At 40.3% G+C, this 21,475-nt stretch overlaps 1 pseudogene; it reads left to right on the top strand.

Moving 5' to 3' along the window:
• Positions 1-18,062: 18,062 nt before the first annotated feature.
• On the top strand, positions 18,063-19,571 carry LOC138992243 (la-related protein 1B-like; annotated as a pseudogene).
• The last annotated feature ends 1,904 nt before the right edge of the window (positions 19,572-21,475 follow it).

Raw genomic sequence — 21,475 nt, 5'->3', positions numbered from 1 at the left:
CTCAACATCAGAAAGAAAAAAAAACAATCTGATTAAAACATGGACAGAGGACCTGAGTAGACACTTAGGTGGCCAATAGACATATGAAAAGATTCTCAACATCACTAATCATCAGAGAAATGCAAATTAAAACCACAATAAAAATGGCTGGTGTTGCTCAGTGGTTGAGCATCAACTCATGAACCAGGAGGTCACAATTCGATTCTCCATCAGGACACATGCCCAGGTTTCAGTCTATCCCCAGTAGTGGGTATCAGAGACAGCAGGAGCGCTGCTCAGGACTGCTGCTCTGAGTTTATCTGAGTCCACACATTCTTCTAAATTCTTCCCGACTATGCCAGGGCAGGTCCTTCTCGAACCCTGCCCACTCTATACCTGTTGGGAACATAGTCCAAGTTCCTCCTTTATCCTCTGCTCACTAGTTACAGGTGTTGGGCCCAAGCCCCCCTGCCTAGGGCTGGAGCTCCTTGGACACCAGCTCTTAGCCGGAGATGTCATGAGAAGTTGTGAGTATATAAGAATGAGTCTTTATTGCAGAAGCCAGTGGCACAACAGTCCTATACAGGCAAGACAGTCCTTCACAGCAAAGTCCATGCGGGCAGGCAGCCAGACACCAGCTGGTAAACAGATATATCTTTCCCACAAAGCAGCATTAGTCTCTGTACCCACAGCTATGATCTGAGCAACCACATGCTGCTTCACATAGTAGCTTTCTGCCTCAGAGCCTCTCTGGTTCAGCAGCTTCTCCTGTCTCCCCTGCCCAGCATGCTGGCTGGCTAACATGGTAGCTATATCTGAGCTCTCTATGAGCTCTTAGCCTTACATAGTAGCAGTATCAGCTCTCAGCTCTGTCTGAGCTCTCCTCTCTCCTGTTCACTTAGGAGCTACATTCTCTGTGCCTACCACCTCTGCTTCTTCTCTCTCTCTCAGCTGGTCAAATAACATGTATTATACTCCTTAGACAAAGAAGGCCAGTTGCCAACAGTGACATCAATCATTTTGGCTGCAGAAGGTCACAGTGCATTGTGGGTCCATGCACCTGCTTATGGTCTCTTAGCCTAGGTGCAGAGTGGCCTTGGACAGTTTGGTATATTGACAACAAGGCCTCTGTGCTTTAATTGCCCTTGACTATCAGGCACCTCTGGTGTAGTTCCCACAGGGGGCATGCAGGAGGCAGCCGATCAATGATTCTCTCTTATCATTGATGTTTCTATTTCTCTCTTCCTCTCCTGAAATCAATAAAAACATGTCTTAAAACACACACACACACACACACACACACACACACACACACACACAATGAGGTATCACTTCACACCTACCAGAATGGTTGCCATCAGTAAATCAACAAACAACAAGTGCTGGTGAGGATGTGGAGAAAAGAGAACCCTAGTACACTGGTGATGGGAATGCAGATTGGTGCAGCCTCCGTGGAAAACATTATAGAGTGTCCTCAAAAAATTACAAGTGGCACTACCTTCTGGCCCAGTGATTCCACTTCTGCATATATATCCAAAGAAATCCAGAAGACTAATTTGAAAACATATATACATCTATATGTTCATTGCAGTATTATTTACAATAGCCAAGATATGGAAACAACACAAGTGCCCATCAATAGACATGTGGATGAAAATGTGGGGGTGCATTTATACAATGGAATATTAGCCATTAAAAAGAACAAAATCTTACCATTTGTGACAGCATGGATGGACCTACCTACAGGGTATTACACTAAGTGAAATAATCAAAGAAAGATAAATACCATATGATTCCACTTATAGGTGAAACCTAAATGACAATATATATGATCAAACAAAACAGAAACAGACTCATGGATACAGAGAACAGACCTGGTTGCCAGAAGAGAGGGGGCTTGGGGCACTGGGTGAAAAAGGTGAAGGGATTAGAACTACAAATTGGTAGTTACAGAATACTGCAGTCACAGGGAATGTTGTCAATAATATTTTAATAACTATGTGTGGTGCCAAGTAGGTACTGGAAATTTTGGGAGAACACTTTATAAAGTATGTGATTGCCTCAGAATGTCATATACCCATGTTCCCTTTTTATCTCTGGATCTCTCCTTCATGAGGGGTCTCTGACTCTCTCCTATGTGCTGGATTCCCATACATATCTATGCATTAAATTTGGGGTTTTTTTTCTTGCTAATTTATCTTCTTTTTTTAAAAAATATATTTTATTGATTTTTTACAGAGAAGAAGAGAGAGGGATAGAGAGTTAGAAACATCGATGAGAGAGAGACATCGATTAGCTGCCTCCTGCACACCCCCCCATTGGGGATGTGCCCGCAACCAAGGTACATGCCCTTGACCAGAATCGAACCTGGGACCCTTCAGTCCACAGGCCGACGCTCTATCCACTGAGCCAAACTGGTCAGGGCTTCTGTCTATTTTTTAAAGTTTTGACTTTATTGACACTCTCTTGAAAAATCTGCACAATTACCACAGATAAACTCACTGAGGAATCTGTACTCCTTTTTGTCATCACCAACAATGGCCTTTGCAGTCCCCATGACTTTGCTCATTCTGTTCTAGCATTCCTTTTGCTGTTTTCTTGAGGTCTTCTTTTCATATAGGCCATGTCTTTGGGTTCATTCTTCTTTGCATAATCCAAGGAATCTAAAATCATGCCAAAGCCAGTTGTCTTGTCATCACTAATATGGTTCTAAATCTAAATACAAAGATGACATCTGGTGTGGCGTTGTACATTTTGACTAGTTTTTTCCCAGATTTCTGTCTTAGGTACTGTTGCCTTCCCAGGGTGAAGGACATCAATGACCATTTGTTTCCACTGAAGTAGTCTGTTGGTCATGAACTTCCTGGTCTGGATAGTTACTGTGTCATTCATGAGGGTAGCTGATCCCCAAGCAGCCAGGGAGAAAAAGAGCTGTCTTGTGTCTATTTCATTGTGTTGTACACTTGACACTATTATAATGTTATTTGTCAATGATATCTCTAAAATATTTTAAATTAAATATATACATACTCTTTGATTCATCAGCCCAGTTTGAAATCTAGTTTACAGAAATAACAACCTTAATATTTATGTACAAAGATGTTTACTGGCCTGGCTGGTATAGCTCAGTGGTTGAGCATAGACCTATGAACCAAGAGGTCATGGTTCAATTCCTGGTCAGGGCATATGGCCGGGTTGCGGGCTCGATCCCTGCTGGAGAACATGCAGGAGGCAGCTGATCAATGATTCTCTCTCATCATTGATGTTTCTATCTCTCTCTTCCTCTCTAAAATCAATAAAAATATATTTAAAAGATGTTCACTATACCAACAAAACAGCAAAATAATGGAAACTTAAACGCCCATTAAATAGACCAATAATTAATAAGATTAAAAAGTACTGTAGTCATCTTTTTCATGGATAAACTTGTATGTACTAACCTAGAAAACAGTCCATGTTAAATCATTAAATTATTGCTTTCAATTGGGAACCAATATTATTGGCATTATGCATGTGTCTATTATCTACCAGTGTGTATAACTTGAGGGAAAAATTGAAGAAGATACAAATCATATATAGAGTGGTTGATGGAGTATAGCTTTGCTTTCATCCCTTACTGTAAATACTTTGTATTTATTAAACAGAACACGTATTGGTGGCTCTTATTCATTGTACTTATGATCACACACTCAATGGCAAAGTTGAGCAATAAATCCCAGCCGCCTGGCTCCAAAAGCCCTGCCTTTAACCGCTTGCTAAACTGCCTTATCTGGAGCACTATATACAATACAAACTAATCACCTTAGAATTTATTTTATTTAGTTCTTAACCAACCATAGCCAGCGTGACTATATAGTCCTGATTCCATCCTTCAGTCCAGAGTACCTTTTGTTTCACAAAGTCTTGACCCATAACATTTCAGGTCCTATTTATTCTCCCAGAGATCTAGTTACAAGAACGAAAGAACAAAGAACTAATTACAGAGGTGTAAGAGAAATCACTGTTAATTGTGGTTCCCTTAAAATTACAACAACTTCGTTTGGGCATGTAATTAAGCCAATTACCTTGAAAATACTACCGAAATTTTCAGTGAGCAACCACCCCTCTGGCCCCTTTGCCTGGCTTCTCTGACACGGTTTGGAACTTGTTTTGAAGCACAATAGCCTCTTTGTTGCAAAGACACGGTTAAAAAAGCTCAGGCTCATAGGTGACAGGATCCCTTCATAATTAATCCCAGAATGACCCCACCCCACCCTCCAGAAGCTCTTAGGCTGTAAAGGTTCTCACGTATATGCCTGTTACAACCAAGTCCTTTTAGCCCTATTCTTGTCTCGCTCTTCCCTACCTCCTCTGCAATTTCTTCTTCCTTAAGGCATTTTATTTAAGTAAAGACTCTAAGTTACATAAAGGAGGCAAAGAACATTTTCTTGCCTATACAACTAAGGGAATCCTCTTGAAATGGGTTGAGATAGGATTAATAAAAAAAAAGAAAAGAAAGAAACCTTCCTGCCAAAAAAAGCAAAATAATTGTTAATAGTGCCCAGAATTAATTAGATGGGCAAGTACATTACTAATTTGTTCCCTTATCTCCAGCAGCTTTGAGAAGACTGTGATTTACCAGACATATTTTCTGGCCATGATTTCTTTTATGGAAAATTCTCCTTTACCTAGGCAAAGCACATGACAGCGATTTAAAGCACATATAAGATTAAAGGGGTTCCAATTTTCTCTAAGCATATTTTAAAATTACCCTGGTCCTCTTCATTCCTTTTTACAATATATTAGTCCAGAAGCTTGGGAACCATGCATGCTTACCAACTTAAATCTAAAAATGTTTTTGTTCTTGGAGCTCTGCATAAAACTCTACCACCCATATGATGAGTTATTTAAGACTGATGTTGGTCTTAACGTGTGATTTTGGAGAATTTACTTTGTAGCAATATATAAGTCTCATGCATATCTGTATACAGATAAAAATGGTGGCTATCTTTAAAATCTTCTCCCCAAAATATATGGAGTTAACACACACAGTAATACCATGATGCTCAATAATTCGTACACAATGCTTTCATCTACTAAAGTTTTTGAGGTTCACCCCCCCCCAGAGTGAAATGAAGGAACCAACTTTTTCTAATCTTCATTTACATAGTTGAGAAACTGCCTGCCATGGCAGTCACTTCCCAGGACTGCAATGAGATGATAATTTGACTACCAAAAAGCACCCTATCAACCAGCTTGTTCCAGGAAATAGTCAGCCATGAAAAACCCTTCACTCTTAACATCTAATAAGTAATCCTCCTCTTTTAAAATGACCCCAAACTGCTTGCCCTCTTATGGCCAAATGTACCGGACAACCAATTAGAATCACATATGAGCATTTATTCCAATACTGACGGCAGTATGGGAGAGCAGCAGGTCATCCACAAAATCTGCTCTGCAGCCCCCCATGATCCAGCTGCTTACATAGGGTAAAACAAAGATTACATGGGGCAATGTGGATTATAGGTATGGGGAAGTAGGGATTACAGGCATGGGGAAGTAGGAGGCTGGGGTGGGACTCCATTGTTTGGGCAACAAGGTTGTTAATCTTTCCATGAGAATGGACCCCACTCCAACGTTGACTCCCAGATCCCAGGTTGACTCCCAGGTCCTGGGGGCTTACAACTCCCAGCCAGATCAGAATGTCCTTTCTTTAACCAACACATGGCAAGCATGGTTAACAGAGCATGATTACTATTTTCATAACCATAGCTAGTCCCTAATATTCTAGTTTTGCCCCTAACATTTCCCCAATGCTATTTCTAACATCTCATAGCTATGAGATTAGTTTTAGATGAAAAAGCCTCATTCTGCTGGACTGCATCTGCTTCTGTCTTGAAAGCAGTTCCCAGGGATGGAGTACACCTATTGCAGGATCATGGGTATATGTTCTATAAACTGAGAATGGTCAGAAAGATCAAAACAGCACATTCCTGCCTGACCGGTTTGGCTCAGTGGATAAAGCGTTGGCCTGCAGAGTGAAGGGTCCCGAGTTCGATTTCAGTCAAGGGCATGTACCTTTGTTGTGGGCACATCCCCAGTGGGGGGTGTGCAGGAGGCAGCTGATCGATGTTTCTAACTCTCTATCCCTCTCCCTTCCTCTCTGTAAAAAAGTCAACAAAACAGATTTTTTTTAAAACACACACAAAAAAACAGCACATTCCTTTAAATTCCTCACAACCATGGATATGCTGCAACAGCAAATAATCTATTGCTGTCCGATTTTCTAGAACTGTCTCCCTGACCTGACTCAGCTCTTGATTTATCCCATGTATAGCCCTGGAGGTGTCATTCAGGGCTTTTCCCATGCTACAAGCCATCCAGGTCACTTCTACATTAAGGGAGCCTACCATTACCAGCGTAACAAAAATGGTCAAAGCAATGTATGCAGCAGGGCTCCACAGGTGCAGATCCTCATTGCAGTCAGGTGCCACGGCCTTGAGAAATCCTCTTTGTGTTCAGACCCTGTGATGTTTCTGAGGCACATTCTCATCTAAGAACTTCCTATTATCATGGAAAGATGAACAACCTTGTTGGGGAAACAGTGGAGTCCCTGGAGACCCACCCTGCCCTTTGCAAACCCACAACCCTGTAACCTGTAACCATTATACCCATACTTTTCCTTTTGCCTACTTCGCCATGTAAGCTTTGTCCTTCTACCCAATATCAACTGCTGGCTCATGGGGAGTAGGCAGAGCAGATTTTTATGGATGATCTGCTGCTCTCCCATACTGCCCGTATTATTGGAATAAAGGCTCGTATATGCTTTGACCCTATCTCTGCTTAATTGACTCAAGTAGTGACAGACAGTCCAGACCCATTGGTTGTCCAGTTTCCCTTTCACAACTTACATTTAATCTTTAATCCATTTTGAGTTAAATTTTGTGTGTGGTGTAAGTTGATGGTCTAGTTCAATTTTTTTGCATGTATTTGTCCAATTTTCCCAACACCATTTATTTGAAGAGACTGTCTTTACCCCATGGTATGTTCTTTCTTCCTTTGTCAAATATTAATTGACCATAAAGGCGTGGGTTTATTTCTGTACTCTCTATTTTGTTCCATTGATTTATATGCCTGTTCTTAGCCAATACCATGCCATTTTGATTACTATGGCCTTGTAGTATTGAAACTTTGTTCTTTTTTCTCAAGCTTGCTGAGGCTATTCAGTGTCTTTTGTGGTTCTATGTAAGTTTTTAGAATATTTGTTCTAGATCTCTGAAATATGCCATTAGTCAAATCATCTTTCCAAAAACCCTTATGACAATTGTTTCTTCAGAAAAGTATACATTTATTTATTTCTCATCTTTAGGACTATTTTAAAAAGTGTTTTCAGACAATTTAATGATGAGCATGTCAAAGTTGTACTACAAATTTTGAACAAGGAAAAAGTCAGTTCAAAGATGGTCTCTTGGTATATATATATATATATATATATATATATATATATATATATATATATGTAATTGTTTGCCTAAGTACTCCAGCAATAAAGTTTGGTATAAAGTCACTAGACTCTACTCTGGCAGTCAGCTTGGTAGATTGGTGACTAGAAGTTGAATATATTGTGGTACCAATGTTCCAAGCTGCCTCCCCCCAGTGATCTCTGTCTCCTAGTTCTCAACCCATGTATGGTTCTCTCCCACATGGCACTAGGATTAGCCTGTGTGACCAATGGAATACAGCAGGAGTGGCATGTCAGGAATGACATAAGGTTATAAAACTTCTATCACTCTCTTTTTGGATCACTTGGTCAGGGGATGCTCCTGTTATTGCCAGGTCACTAGTGAGCGCAAATAACAATCTGAATGAGTTTGGAAATGGATCCTCCAGTTTTGCTTGACTGCAGCCTCAACTAAAAACTTGATTGCTATCTTATGAGAGACCCTGAGCCAGAATCACCCAGCTAAGTCATTCCCCGATTCCTGATCCTCAGAAATGATGTGAATTAATAAATATTTGTTATTTTAAACTGCTATGCTTGGAGAATAATTTTTAAGGTGCCAATAGAAACTGATACATATATATTAAATTATTGATTTTTTTCTACAAAAGCTTCTGGAACTCATGAAAGTATAATTTTACCAGCTAAAATAAATAGAAGAGGATGAAGATTGGGAGGTTATTAGAATATAACAACATTTAGGACTGTTGTGCACTTTTCTTTGCTGGAATTTAGATACTTTTTTTTATAAATCTTTATTGTTCAGATTATTACAGATGTTCCTCTTCCCCCCCCCCCCCATAGCTCCCCTCCACCCAGTTCCCACCCCACCCTCTACCCTTACCCCCCCTCTCACTGTCCTCATCCATAGGTGTACGAGAATTGTCAGTCCACTCCCTTTTTATGCCCCTGATTCTATTATATTCACCAGTTTATTCTGTTCATCAAATTTTTTTTATTGACTTAATTTTTAGATTCACTTGTTGATAGATATGTATTTGTTGTCACTTTGTTGTTCATAATTTTTATCTTTACCTTTTCTTCTTCTTCCTCTTCTTAAAGAATACCCTTCAGCATTTCATATAATCCTGGTTTGGTGGTGATGAACTCCTTTAGCTTTTTCTTGTCTGTGAAGCTCTCTATCTGACCTTCAATTCTAAATGATAGCTTTGCTGGGTAGAGTAATCTTGGTTGTAGGTTCTTGCTATTCATCACTTTGAATATTTCTTGCCATTCCATTCTGGCCTGCATAGTTTCTGTTGAGAAATCAGCTGACAGTCGTATGGGTACTCCCTTGTAGGTAACTAACTGTTTTTCTCTTGCTGTTTTTAAGATTCTCTATTTGTCTTTTGCTCTTGGCATTTTAATTATGATGTGTCTTGGTATGGTCCTCTTTGGATTCCTTTTGTTTGGGGTTCTATGCACTTCCTGGACTTGTAAGTCTATTTCTTTCACCATGTAGGGGAAGTTGTCTGTCATTATTTCTTCAAATAGGTTTTCAATATCTTGCTCTCTGTCTTCTTCTGGCACCCCCATAATTCGGATGTTGGTACGTTTGAAATTGTCCCAGAAGCTCCTTACGCTATCTTCATATTTTGGATTCTTTTTTCTTTTTGCTTTTCTGGATGGGTGTTTTTTGCTTCCTCGTATTTCAAATATTTGATTTTATTCTTGGGACCCTCTAGTCTGCTGTTGAATTTCTGTATATTATTCTTTATTTCAGACAGTGTATGCTTAATTTCTGACTGATCCTTTTCCTTTTTTTTTTTGGCATTCTCACTAAGATCCTTGAAGGTCTCACTAAGTTTCTCAGAGGTTTGTAGAAGATTTTTGAGTAATCTTATAACTGTGGTTTTGATCTCTATATCCCATAGTTTGCTTTCCTCCATTTCTTTCATTCATGACATGTTCCTTTGTCTCCACATTTTGGCTGCTTCCCTGTGTTGATAGAGTGGCTTTGTGTGGTAGGTGTCCTATTGGGCCCAGTGGCTCAGCCTCCCCAATCACCTGAGGTGGAGACTTTTGGTGCACCCCTTTGTGGGCTGGGTGCACAGTCTTGTTGTAGTTAAGCCTTGATTTCTGCTGGTATCAGTGGGAGGAATTGACCTCCAGGCCAATTGGCTGTGGGGACCAGCTGCGACTATAATGGGAGAGCTGCTGTGCTGGAGACACCCTTATGGGGCAGGACTTGCTTCAGTGGGGCTTTGGTGCTCACTGAGTCTGCCTCTTGAGTGTGTCGCTTATGGATGTGAAGAGTTGTACTCTGGTATGGTCTCACTCTGACCACTGGGTACACTGGCTTTTAGATCTCCAAGGAGGTGCATAGTCAACCACTGCCTGAGGCCACCCAGCAGGAGCTACAGAGAGATCTGAAGATTCCTCCTCTTTGTTTTGGGTTTGGAAGTGCCCAGATGAGGCCCCATGGTTCTGGATGATAGCCGTTTTAACTTTTAGTTGTAGTTTTGGTGTGGTTGTGGGAGGCAGCATGTACAAGTGTGTACCTATGCCGCATCTTAGTTCTCCTCTGGAATTTAGATACTTGTGCAGGCAAAGGACTAGTAAGACTGCTACAGAAACAATATGCATTATATATACACTTTATTGAGTCATCTACTATAGGTGGTTAAGCTAATTTAAACATTTAAGGACTTCTCTTTTTTCTTCCTTCTTTCATTTCATTTAAAAATTAATATTCATGTAGAAACTCATCTAGGACTGACAGTCTGAATTCTAGTTTGCAATTTATAGCAATGAAGAAAACCTACTTTTAATAACACTCAACAATCTTTGGAGACAGGCCCTAACACATGTGCTGCAAATGTTTGTTTCCAAGACAATAATGATAATGTGTCAATTTCAAACAGGAATCTGTTAGAATGGAGCTGTGCGCCAGTATTTATTGGAAAACTTAAAACAATGATGAATCTAGCATAATGCTCTCCAGGTCCATTCATGTTGTTGCAAATGGTAAGAGTTCCTTCTTTTGGATTAAAAATGGCAGCAGAGTAGGAGGATGCTGCACGGACATGCTTCCAGGAAGAAGCTGGAATTACAACTGAAATATGGAAAGGCTCCCTGAATAATCAATGGAAAACTCACAGGAGAGAACCCTGGTACCCAAGGACTGAAGGTAGAGTCTGCATAGAGACTGGTAGGAGGGGCAGAGGCACGAAAGGGCTGGCTGGGCACCCACAGATGGCAAGTGAAGTCCTGGAGAGATATCTCAGCTGTGAGGGGAAGCCACTGAGAACTCTAGGATCTAATCCCGAAGGTGGGCTCCCCATTAGAGAGCACCAACTGTGGAGGGTACCCACATAATATCTAGCTGTGAAAAGCAGTGGGGTGCTGTCTGCCAGGGAGTGGCAGCTGAAAGTTCAGGCACCCACTTAAAGGGCCAACACACAAAAATTCTGGGTGGAGCAACCCACTTTGTGCTCTGGCAGAGGGAGGGTGCAGCGGACTGGAGCTATGAGAGCAGAACCCAAGACTGGGAACTAGGGATTGAGCTCAGAAGGCAAACACCCCAAGTTTCCTGGGCTGAGTCATTGCCTCACACAGCAGAGGGCATCTTTCCCACATAAACATCCTCCCTTGCCTGGGGGAAGACAGTCAACCCACCCCATTGGAAAACACCTTGCCCTGAGGCCACTTAAGAGATTAAAAGTAACAGCCCCCAAACAGAAGCAACTGCTCCACCTTGTTGAAAAAACTCTCACCACACCTGAGGATGATTTCCTGGGTTCAAGTCAGAATCCTATTAGTTTGTAGACCAGCGGTTCTCAACCTGTGGGTCTCGACCCCTTTGGGGGTTGAACAACCCTTTCACAGGGGTCTCCTAAGACCATTGGAAAACACATATATAATTACATATTGTTTTTGTGATTAATCACTATGTTTTAATTATGTTCAATTTGTAACAATGAAATTGGGGATCACCACAACATGAGGAACTGTATTAAAGGGTCATGGCATTAGGAAGGTTGAGAACCACTGTTGTAGACAGAGATGGTCTCTGGAGGCTTTGAGTCTTTGCCTGATCCAATTAGTCAGAAACAGCCTTTAACACTGTCCTGCACTAGAGATGGTGCAGTAAAGAGGATCTACCTAAAACATAGTCACAAACACAGACAACCAAAATGAGGAAGCAAAGAACCAAATGAAAGAACTAGAGAATTCTCCAGAAGAAGAGAGAAATGAAGCAGAGATAAGAAATTTATCTGAAACAAGAGTTCACAGTAATGATGTTAAAAATGCTCAATAGTATGAAAAAAGATGTAGTAACTATAAAAAAGGAACAGTTTGAGATAAACAATAACATAACACAAATAAAGAACATATTGGAAGGAATACACAGCAGGTTATGGAAAAAATACACAGCAGATTAGGGGAAGCTGAGGATTGAATCAGTGAATTAGAAGACAGAGGTGAAAATATCACTCAATTAGAGAATCAAAAAGAAAAAAACAATTAAAAAACAGGAGGACAGCTTAAGGGAGCTGTGGGACAATGTAAAATATAACAATATTAGAATAGTAGGTGTGCCAGAAGAGGCAGAAAGAGAGAAAGGAATAGAGAAGGTGTTTGAAGAATAATGGCAGCAAACTTCCCTAACCTGGTAAAGGAAAATGTCACAGAAGTTCAGGAGGCACAGAGAAACTCAAACAAGAACCCAAACAGACCCACGCCCAAACACATCATAATTAAAATGCCAAAAATTAAAGACAAAGAAAGAATCTTAAAGGCAGCAAGAGAAAAGAAAACTGTTACCTACAAAGGAGTTCCCATAAGATTGACACCTGATTTCTCATCAGAAACTCTACAGGCCAGAAGGGAATGGCATGAAGTACTCAAGGAAAACAAGGATCTGAGTCCAAGTTTACTATATCCAACAAGGCTATCATTCAAAATAGACGGTCAAATAAAGAGCTTCCCAGACCAAAAAAAAAGGCTAAAGGAGTTCATCACCACCAAGCCAGAATTATAAGAAATGCTAACGGGATTGCTGTAAGGGATTGCTGAGAAGGAGAAACAGAGAGTGAAACCTAGCCATACAGAATTAAAATGGCTATAAATAAGTACCTCTCAATAATAACCCTAAATGTAAATGGATTAAATGCTCCAATAAAAAGGTGTAGGGTAGCTGAATGGATAGAAAAACATGACCTAACTATATGCTGTCTACAAGAGACCAATCTCAAAGCAAAAGACACACACAGGGTGAAAGTGAAGGGATGGAAAAAATTTTTCCATGCAAATGGAAAAGAAAACAAAGCTGGAGTAGCAATACTCATATCTGAAAAAATAGACTTTGAAAGCATCATGCTAAGCAAAATAAGCCAGTCAGAGAAAGATAAATATCATATGATCTCACTCATTTGTGGAATATAATGAACAACATAAACTGATGAACAAAAATAGAGCCAGACAGAAAAAAATATTCTAGAATATAATAGAAGTAATCCTGTTATTTGCAGATTTTTAATATTTCCTACAACTTTTGTGATATCATACTATGTTAGTACAGTTTTAGTAATATTATTATACTTAAAATCCTTTTATTCTTAAAATATTAATGTTTATTGCATGTAATATTACTATATGTAAGATCATTTTTCTTGAATAATTGATATTTATTGCATGTAACATTATCATATTTAAAATCATTTTTCTTGAGATATTAAAATTTATTGCATGTAACATTATTATATTTAAAATCGTTTTTTCTTGAAATAAAAAGAACTGGAAAAGCAACAATCATGAATCAGTTACCACAAAGATAAGATTTAAAGGAAATTGGCCTGCCCAGCCAGTGTTGCTCAGTGGTTGAGCATCAACCTATGAACCAGAAGGTTATGGTTTAATTCCTGGTCAGGCACATGCCCGGGTTGCGGGCTCAATCCCATGTGGGGTGTGCAGGAGACAGCTGTTCCAAGATTCTCTCTCATCATTGATGTGTCTAGCTCTATCTCCCTCTTCCTTCCTCTCTAAAATCAATAAACATGTATTTTTTTTAAAAAAAGCAAATTGGCCTGACAGAAAACTATTATCTGATACTATTACATATTTTTTCTTAAATAAACTAAAATTTTTATTTTGAGTTTGCTTTTTTCAAACAAATAAGTGTATTTTAAAAATCAATTTAATATTCCCTGCATCATTAAAGTCTGTTTTATAGAAATCACAACATAAAAACAAAAAAATCTTAAACAACACAGAAGTACAATAACTTTTTGAAACTTAGAAGAACCCCAAGGAATTTGCAAGAGCCCATTAGTTACAAAATCCTAAAATGGAACACAAATATTTTTCAAGCACTAGGAATCAGTGAACCAAATGTTTTCATTTACATGAGAAACAAAGGAATGATAATGGTAGTATTTCATTGAAGGCTCATCTGTGTCAAGCATATGCACTCACATAAGTATCCATCCCTACTCTTGATCTCCTCAATCTTGGTTTACACCTTTCTTTTAAAAAAAATCACTTTTTTTAAATTGATTTGAGAGAGAGAAACATTGATTTATTGTTCTACTATTTATGCATTCACTGATTGCTTCTTGTACGTGTCCTGACTAAAGATAGAACCAGCAACCTTGACCTATCGGTACCACACTCTAACCAACTGAACTACCTGGCCAGGGTGAAAATATCATTTTCTAATATATCACATAACTTACATATTAATTATAGTATAATGTCAGGTTAAGTGATTTACCTACTCTCATGCAGCTTGAGCTGGGATTAGAATCTATACCTATTTGAGCTAATTAATTTAGTCAACAAATATTTGTGCACCTATCATGCATCACAACATAATTCATCTATAGGCCTAATTGCTCCTTATCTTACAAGAAATATAAAATTTGGGGGGAGGGAGAATGATTCTAAAAACTTTTATTGCCTGAGAGCTTATTTAGAATATGAATGCATACTAGTGAACTATTTTATTTCAATACAACTTTTAGTCTATGACTCTCTTTCCTAAGTATACTCAAATGTGTGTGGGGGGAAATATCCCTTGCATAATCAGTTCTTTTACCTAAAAGTGTTGTCACGTTCATAGTTAACTTTATGATTAGGAACTGGAATTCAGGCACAGTAAAGACACGTTTGGTTTGTGACTCATGCTATACAGATTGTGGGTGGCTTGGTGCCTCTGGCAGTTCAGACCTGTAATGACAAACAGTTGCTGGAATAATGATTTTCCCTCCTCACTTCTGAATGCCTTCATCAAATGAATAAGTACACTTAAATAGTCTGTTATGTAGGCTGAATATCGCAAAAATAGATTGGGGATTTTGCTGTTAACACACCTTTCCCAGAATTGTCATTAAGTGCTCACATTTAATGAATTACATTTTGATCCCCATTTTCCCCCTATAATTTAATCCCCAAAATCAACTCTATGAAAGGTGCTTGTATATCAAATTGTTAAAAGTACATTTACTTATTTCCTAATTATTTATTATTTAATTCAGCTAAACTTGGTGAGTTCAGTCTGAGCTTGAGTAATTCATTCCTTTGGTCCCAAAAGATTTATAGAGAATCTATCTCTAAGAGCACTTCAATAGGCTCTGTCACGCAGTTTAGAGTCTATGAGGGGTGACAGAGAATCACATAAGCAATGATAATCCAGTGTGGCAATGACACCTAAGGGGGAAACACTGCATGATCTAAGAACACTGAGAATGGTTGAAGACAGGCATGAAATAACACTCAGCTAAATGAAGTAGGTCAAGACATCATCAAAATGCAAGGAACAGTTTTTCAGGGCAAGACAACAGTTTGTGTAAAGGTTAGTAAAGGAAAGGGAGAATGGTGCATGGGAGGAGCAAAGTTCAATATGAGTGGAGTGGGGGTGAGAGGGTCATGGCTAAAGACAAGACCAGAGAGAAACCCAAAGGTCAAGGGCTAGGACACCTACAGACGTGTGAGCCAGGTTGAAAATTTTACACCTTATCCTAGGGGCAATGAAAGCCACACAAGTGTGCAAAGCTGATGTGAGATTTTTGGAGAATGAATTGGAGACTGGCATACAAGGCTATGGAGGTTAAAGCAAGAGGAGGAATTGAATATGGGGTGGGAGTATTATCCAAACTGAGGAGAATAAGTGTGACACTGGAAATGGATTTGAAGAGTCAAATGATTTTGGTAGGAAGATATGGAAACATTTCAGACAGAGAGAACATCTTGAATTCTTTAATTTAAGACTAGTACTTTCCTTTATCAGATAGGAATTAAAATACTATTGAGATTAAATGGTGGTGGAAAAAAATAAAATAAAGACTGTTGGGATGTGTGGCAAACACTGTTGTCAACATGAAAACATTTGTAACCCTCCTCTCTTTGTCACTTTCTGCTACTGGGGCAGGGAAACCAGATTCTTATTTTCCTGGCTTCTCTTTGATCCAGGAGTAGATATGTGAATATTTTTGCAGCCCAGCCAATACAACGGTATGTAAGAAATGCTTTAATAAAAATTTCGGCCCTAACCGGTTTGGCTCAGTGGATAGAGCGTCGGCCTGCAGACTGAAGGGTCCCAGGTTCAATTCCGGTCAAGGGCATGTACCTTGGCTGCGGGCACATCCCCAGTAGAGGGTGTGCAGGAGGCAGCCGATCAATGTTTCTCTCTCACCGATGTTTCTAACTCTCTATCCCTCTCCTTCCTTTCTTTAAAAAATCAATAAAATTTATTTTTAAAAAAATTTCGTAACTTATATTTTACAATATCCTATTATACATAATTATGAATAATGAACTACAATGCTCACTGATTACTATAATCGTGTTACATTCATTTCCCTTATGTGCCTTACGAGCAGGCGCACCATTTCTCTCCACTAATACCAGAAGTGAATATTTTAGCAGCCTATTGACATGTCATTACTCTTGGACTGACTTGTTTGGTGTGTGCAACAGGAAATATTTTGCTTTGGAGATCAAGAAAAACAGGTTTATTTGAGTTACGCTTATTAATTTGTTCAGTTATTCAGTATCTGGTAAGTTAATGTTCAAGAAAAAATATTAATTTTTATTAAAATGTTCTATTATTTTATGTTAATGATTACTCATTTATTTCAGCCCTTTGTATTCAGCATGTCTCCATTGAAATAAACCTACATTTCTATAAAAATTGAAGCTTTTGGACTGACCAGCATGGCTCAGTGGTTGAGCGATGACCTATGAACCAGGAGGTTGGGGTTTGATTCAGGTCAGGGCACATGCCCAGGTTGTGGGCTTGATCCACAGTGGGAAGCATGCAGAACGCAGCCAATCAATGATTCTCTCTTATCATGATGTTTCTTTCTCTCTTTCCCTTTCCCTCTGAAATCAATAAAAATATATTTTTAAAAAATTGAAGCTTTTGTTTTTTTTGTGGCCCACATAAACTTAAACCTTGTTTATTCGGCCCGTGTTAGACTTTGAGTTTTGCATGCTTGATTTACAAGATTGATTACAATGATCCAATTTTGAGTTAAATATATTGTGAAACATGACATTTGCAAAATGGCAGATATATTAAGATAATGTCAACATAAGAATCTTATTTAATAAAGAGGGAATATGCAAATTGATCATCACACCATAACAGTCAAGATGGCTGCGCCCACAGCAGAGGCCGAGTTCCCGTAACGAGCCTTAACGAGCAATCAGCAGGGACCTAAGGCTGCACCCCCAGCCTGGTGGGGCTTGACAGGGCACCTGAGGCCACATCCCCTGCCCAGCAGGGCTTGACAGGGAATCTCAAGGCATGCCCCCACACCGACCTTGGATGGGGACCTCAGGCCGCTCCCCAGGCCCCAGCACTGGGCCAGGGGACCTGAGGCCACGCCCCCCACCTGGCAGGGCTTAACAGGGACCTCAAGGCATGCCACCTGCCCCGGCCCGGGCCAGGGGACCTCAGGCTGTGCCCCCCGCCCCAGACCAGGGGACCTGAGGCTGCGCCCCCCACCTGGCGGGGCTTGACAAGGAACCTCAGGCTGCACTGCCTGGCCCAGGCAAGGGGACCTCAAGGCACACCCCCTGGCCCGGGCCGGGGACCTCAGGCTGCACCCCCCGCCCGGCAGGTCTTGACAGAGGTGGCACCAGCAGGGTCTGGATCTAGCCTAATGGGGGTGGGGCTGGCCGGGTCGGGGTCTCGCATGATTTCGAAGCACATGTGGGTGGGCGGGACTTGATTCTGGTTCCTGTGGTGTGCCCCAGACTCTGATAGGAGGAAGATTTTCATATACATTTTACTAATTTTCTTTCATCTCTGACACTTCTATTATAAAGGGAAAATAGCAATATTAAAATGTTTCCTCTAATTAATTCCCTTTTAATGTGCACGAATTTCATGCACCAGGTCACTAGCTATGACAATAAAAATGAGATGCCACAAATACAGATGTGGTAAAATTTGAACCTGGATGTGTGAGTTGACTAGTCAATGTATCAAGTACCATCCTGACATTGTGCGTATAGACAACAACAAAATGGTAACAACATAATGTCATGAGGAAGCTGAATAGCAACAAGAGTGGGAGAAAAATGTAGGGTCTGTGTGTTTGAACTCAAGCTTCTAGCTGAGAATAGCATGACAATGATAAGACATGCATAAGTAATGCATCTCTATGCTCACTACAGCATTATTTACAATGGCCAAGATTTGGAAATAGTCCAAGTATCCATCAATAGACGAGTGGATAAAAAAGCTGTGGTACATTTACACAATGGAATACTACTTAGCCATAAAGAAGGAAATCTGAGTGGGTGCCTACACAGAGAAAGGGCAGCCGGACTCCCTGGTCCCGGGCCTCCCAGGGCTGGGGCAAGGGGACCACGTCTGCTCCTGATCAGGTGCCTGCCACTCACTCTCAGGAAGAGCTGTCCATGCAGCTGCACCCAAATAGGAGGGCAAGCAGGTGGCGAAGGAGGAGAGGGCCGCCACCGCCACCCGCGTGGGGCGCGGGGAGAGCCGTTGCTGGTGCCCCAGGCAGCTGTGCAGGGAGGACTCTGGCGCTGCACCTGGCGCACAGGGCGCGGGGGTGGGGTTGGGGTTGGGGGGGCTCCGAAGAAAAGCTGCTGCCGCTGCCTAAGGAGAACCCTTGGATCAAAAAGCCACCTCAGCACCTGCCCCCACTGAAATTCCTGGAAGCAGAGCTCAGTTCCCCAAAAATTATAAAAGCAGGAAAACTCAAGACAAAGAACCCCAACAAGTGTCAAGAGTGTCATCAACCAAGGAAATAAGAAGCTACAAAATAAAAAAGAAAAGGGGAAATAACAGTGAGAGCAAAGAAACCCGGGAAACAAAACTAGATGGTCCTGGTGAAAATGTCAGTGAGGATGAAGCTCAGTCAAGTAATCAAGGAAGGAAAGCTGATAAGCAAGTGGGTACCACTCCACTTAGATAATGTAAGACCAGAGAGTTAAGAAAGACCAGGATCCGGGAACAGCTCAAGGTGTCAACCTGAAACAAATAAATCACATAACAATAGGAGAAGTGATACACGAAGTTGGAGACGTGATAGAGAAAAGAGAGATGATCCAGATGAAGTTTCCAGTGCGAGAAGTGAAGGTGGTAAATCCAAGGTTCCTCAAGAGGCCGAGGAAGAGGTCGAGGACGGGAAGAGGACGAGGCAGACGAAATTCTGGATTGAACTTTGATTATTCATATGCTTTATCAAGAACACGGTGAAAGGACTGACCAACCATTTCAAACAGAACTTAATACCAGTATGATGTATTACTACAATGATGGTACAGGCATACAAGTATATCCTGTGGAAGAAGCATTGCTCAAAGAGTATATTAAGCGCCAAATTGAATATTACTTCAGTATAGTAAATTTGGAATGGGACTTCTTTCTTAGGAGCAAGATGGATGAACAAGGTTTCTTGCCTATTTCCCTGATTGCTGGTTTCCACCATGTTCAGGCTCTCTCTACAAACCTTAATCTCAGTTTAGAGGCACTTAAAGATAGCACAGAAGTGGAAATTGTGGATGAGAAAATGAAAAAAAAGACAGAACCAGGAAAATGGCCAATTCCGGGCCCTCCTCCAAATAGGTCCCACAAACAGACTTCTCTCAACTGACTGACTGCCCAGAGTGTGTTCCAGGCCAAGCCTTTTAATCACAGGCAGTCAGGGTGATGATCTACTGATGATCTTGGATGTCATTTGATGGGAATATGCAAAGGAATAGGTGAGTCACTGAAATGTCATTATAAATATTGAACCTTGTTCATCCATCTTGCTCCTAAAAATATGGAATCTCATGAACAAAATAAACTAACAAACAAAATAGAAACAGACTCATCAAGAACAGACTGACAGCTGTCAGAGGGAAGTGGGGTTGCAAGGCTGGGTGAAAAAGGTGAAGGGATTAAGCAAAAAGAAAAAAACTCATATACAGACAAAAATTCATATACCAGAGGGAGAGAGGTGTGTGGTGCGATAGAAGAGGATGTAAGGGAGATAAAAGGCGATGGAAAGGGACTTGATTTGGGGTGGTGAAGGCATAATACAATATACAGTTGCTGTATTACAGAATTGTACACCTGAACCCTATATAATTTTATTAACCAATAAATTCAATTTAAAAAGACATGCATAAGTAAGTAGTAAAAAAGTGGGGGAAATAGGATGAACAAAATCAAGTAAGGAAAGATACAATATAGTGTATACTCTTTAATGAGAGCTTACTGAAAAATAAAAAATTATATGTTGTATTTAGAATTTAAATCCTACTTTTCCCCAGAAATGCAATTAAAGTAGTTAGCAAAATATAGCAGGTGATTATCAAAATGGTGAAAATACGCAATACTTTTTATTCCCCAAAATTAGTAATGGCGGTTATTAAAGGTTTAAGTTTTAAAAGGCACATACAAAGCCTTGGTCAGGTAGCTCAGTTGGTTAGAGCAAACATGTCAAACTCAAAAACTAACACGGACCAAATAAACAAGGTTTAAGTTTATGTGGGCTGCAAAAAAAACCCAAAAGCTTTGATTTCATAGAAATGTAAGTTTATTTCGATAGAGACATACTGAATACAAAGGGCTGAAATAAATGAGTAATTGTTAACATAAAATAATAGAACATTTTAATAAAAATTAATATTTTTTCTTGAACATTAACTTACCAGACACTGAATAACTGCACAAATTTATAAATGTAATGTAAATAAATCTCTTTTTCTTGTTCTTCAAAAACAAAATATTTCCTGTTGCACACACCAAACAAGTCAGTCCAAGACTAATGACATGGCAATCAGCTGCTAAAATATTCACTGCTGGTATTAGTGGAGAGAAATGCGGTGCCTGAGCATAAGGCCTGTAAGGGAAATGAATGCAACATGATTATAGTAACCAGTCATTAGCAAACGTTGTAGTTCGTTATTAATAACTGGAGGCCCAGTGCACAAATTCGTGCACAGGTGGGGTCTGGCCAGCCCACCCCAACTGGGGCCTATTGGGCCGGGCTGGCAAGGGGAGGGGTCGTGGTCAGTTGGCCAGCAGGCCCCACCTCCTGATGGAACTCCCAGCTGAACTCCCAGTAGAGGGGACAATTTGCATATTAGCCTTTCATTATATAGGATTATGTATAACAGGATATTGTAAAAATTAAGTTACAAAATTTTTATTAAAATGTTTCTTACATACCGTTATATTGGCTGGGCCACAAAAATATTCATTGTGGGCTGCATGTGGCCCATGGGCCACGAGTTTGACATGCTTGGGTTAGAGCAGGGGTGGGCAAACTTTTTGACTCGAGGGCCACAATGGGTTCTTAAACTGGATCGGAGGGCCGGAACAAAAGCATGGATGGAGTGTTTGTGTGAACTAATATAAATTCAAAGTAAACATCATTACATAAAAGGGTACGGTCTTTTTTTTTTTTTTTTTAGTTTTATTCATTTCAAACGGGCCGGATCCGGCCCACGGGCCGTAGTTTGCCCACGGCTGGGTTAGAGCATGGTCCCTATACACCAAGGTTGTGGGTTCAATCCCCGTCAGGGCACATATAAGAACAATCAATG

Source organism: Myotis yumanensis, unplaced genomic scaffold (assembly GCF_028538775.1).
Source record: "Myotis yumanensis isolate MYYU_CA2020_CCGP unplaced genomic scaffold, mMyoYum1.0.hap1 SCAF_1, whole genome shotgun sequence".
Taxonomy (NCBI): Eukaryota; Metazoa; Chordata; class Mammalia; order Chiroptera; family Vespertilionidae; genus Myotis; species Myotis yumanensis.
The sequence above is the reverse complement of the archived record's forward strand: the minus strand, read 5'-3'. Positions and strand labels throughout refer to the sequence as shown.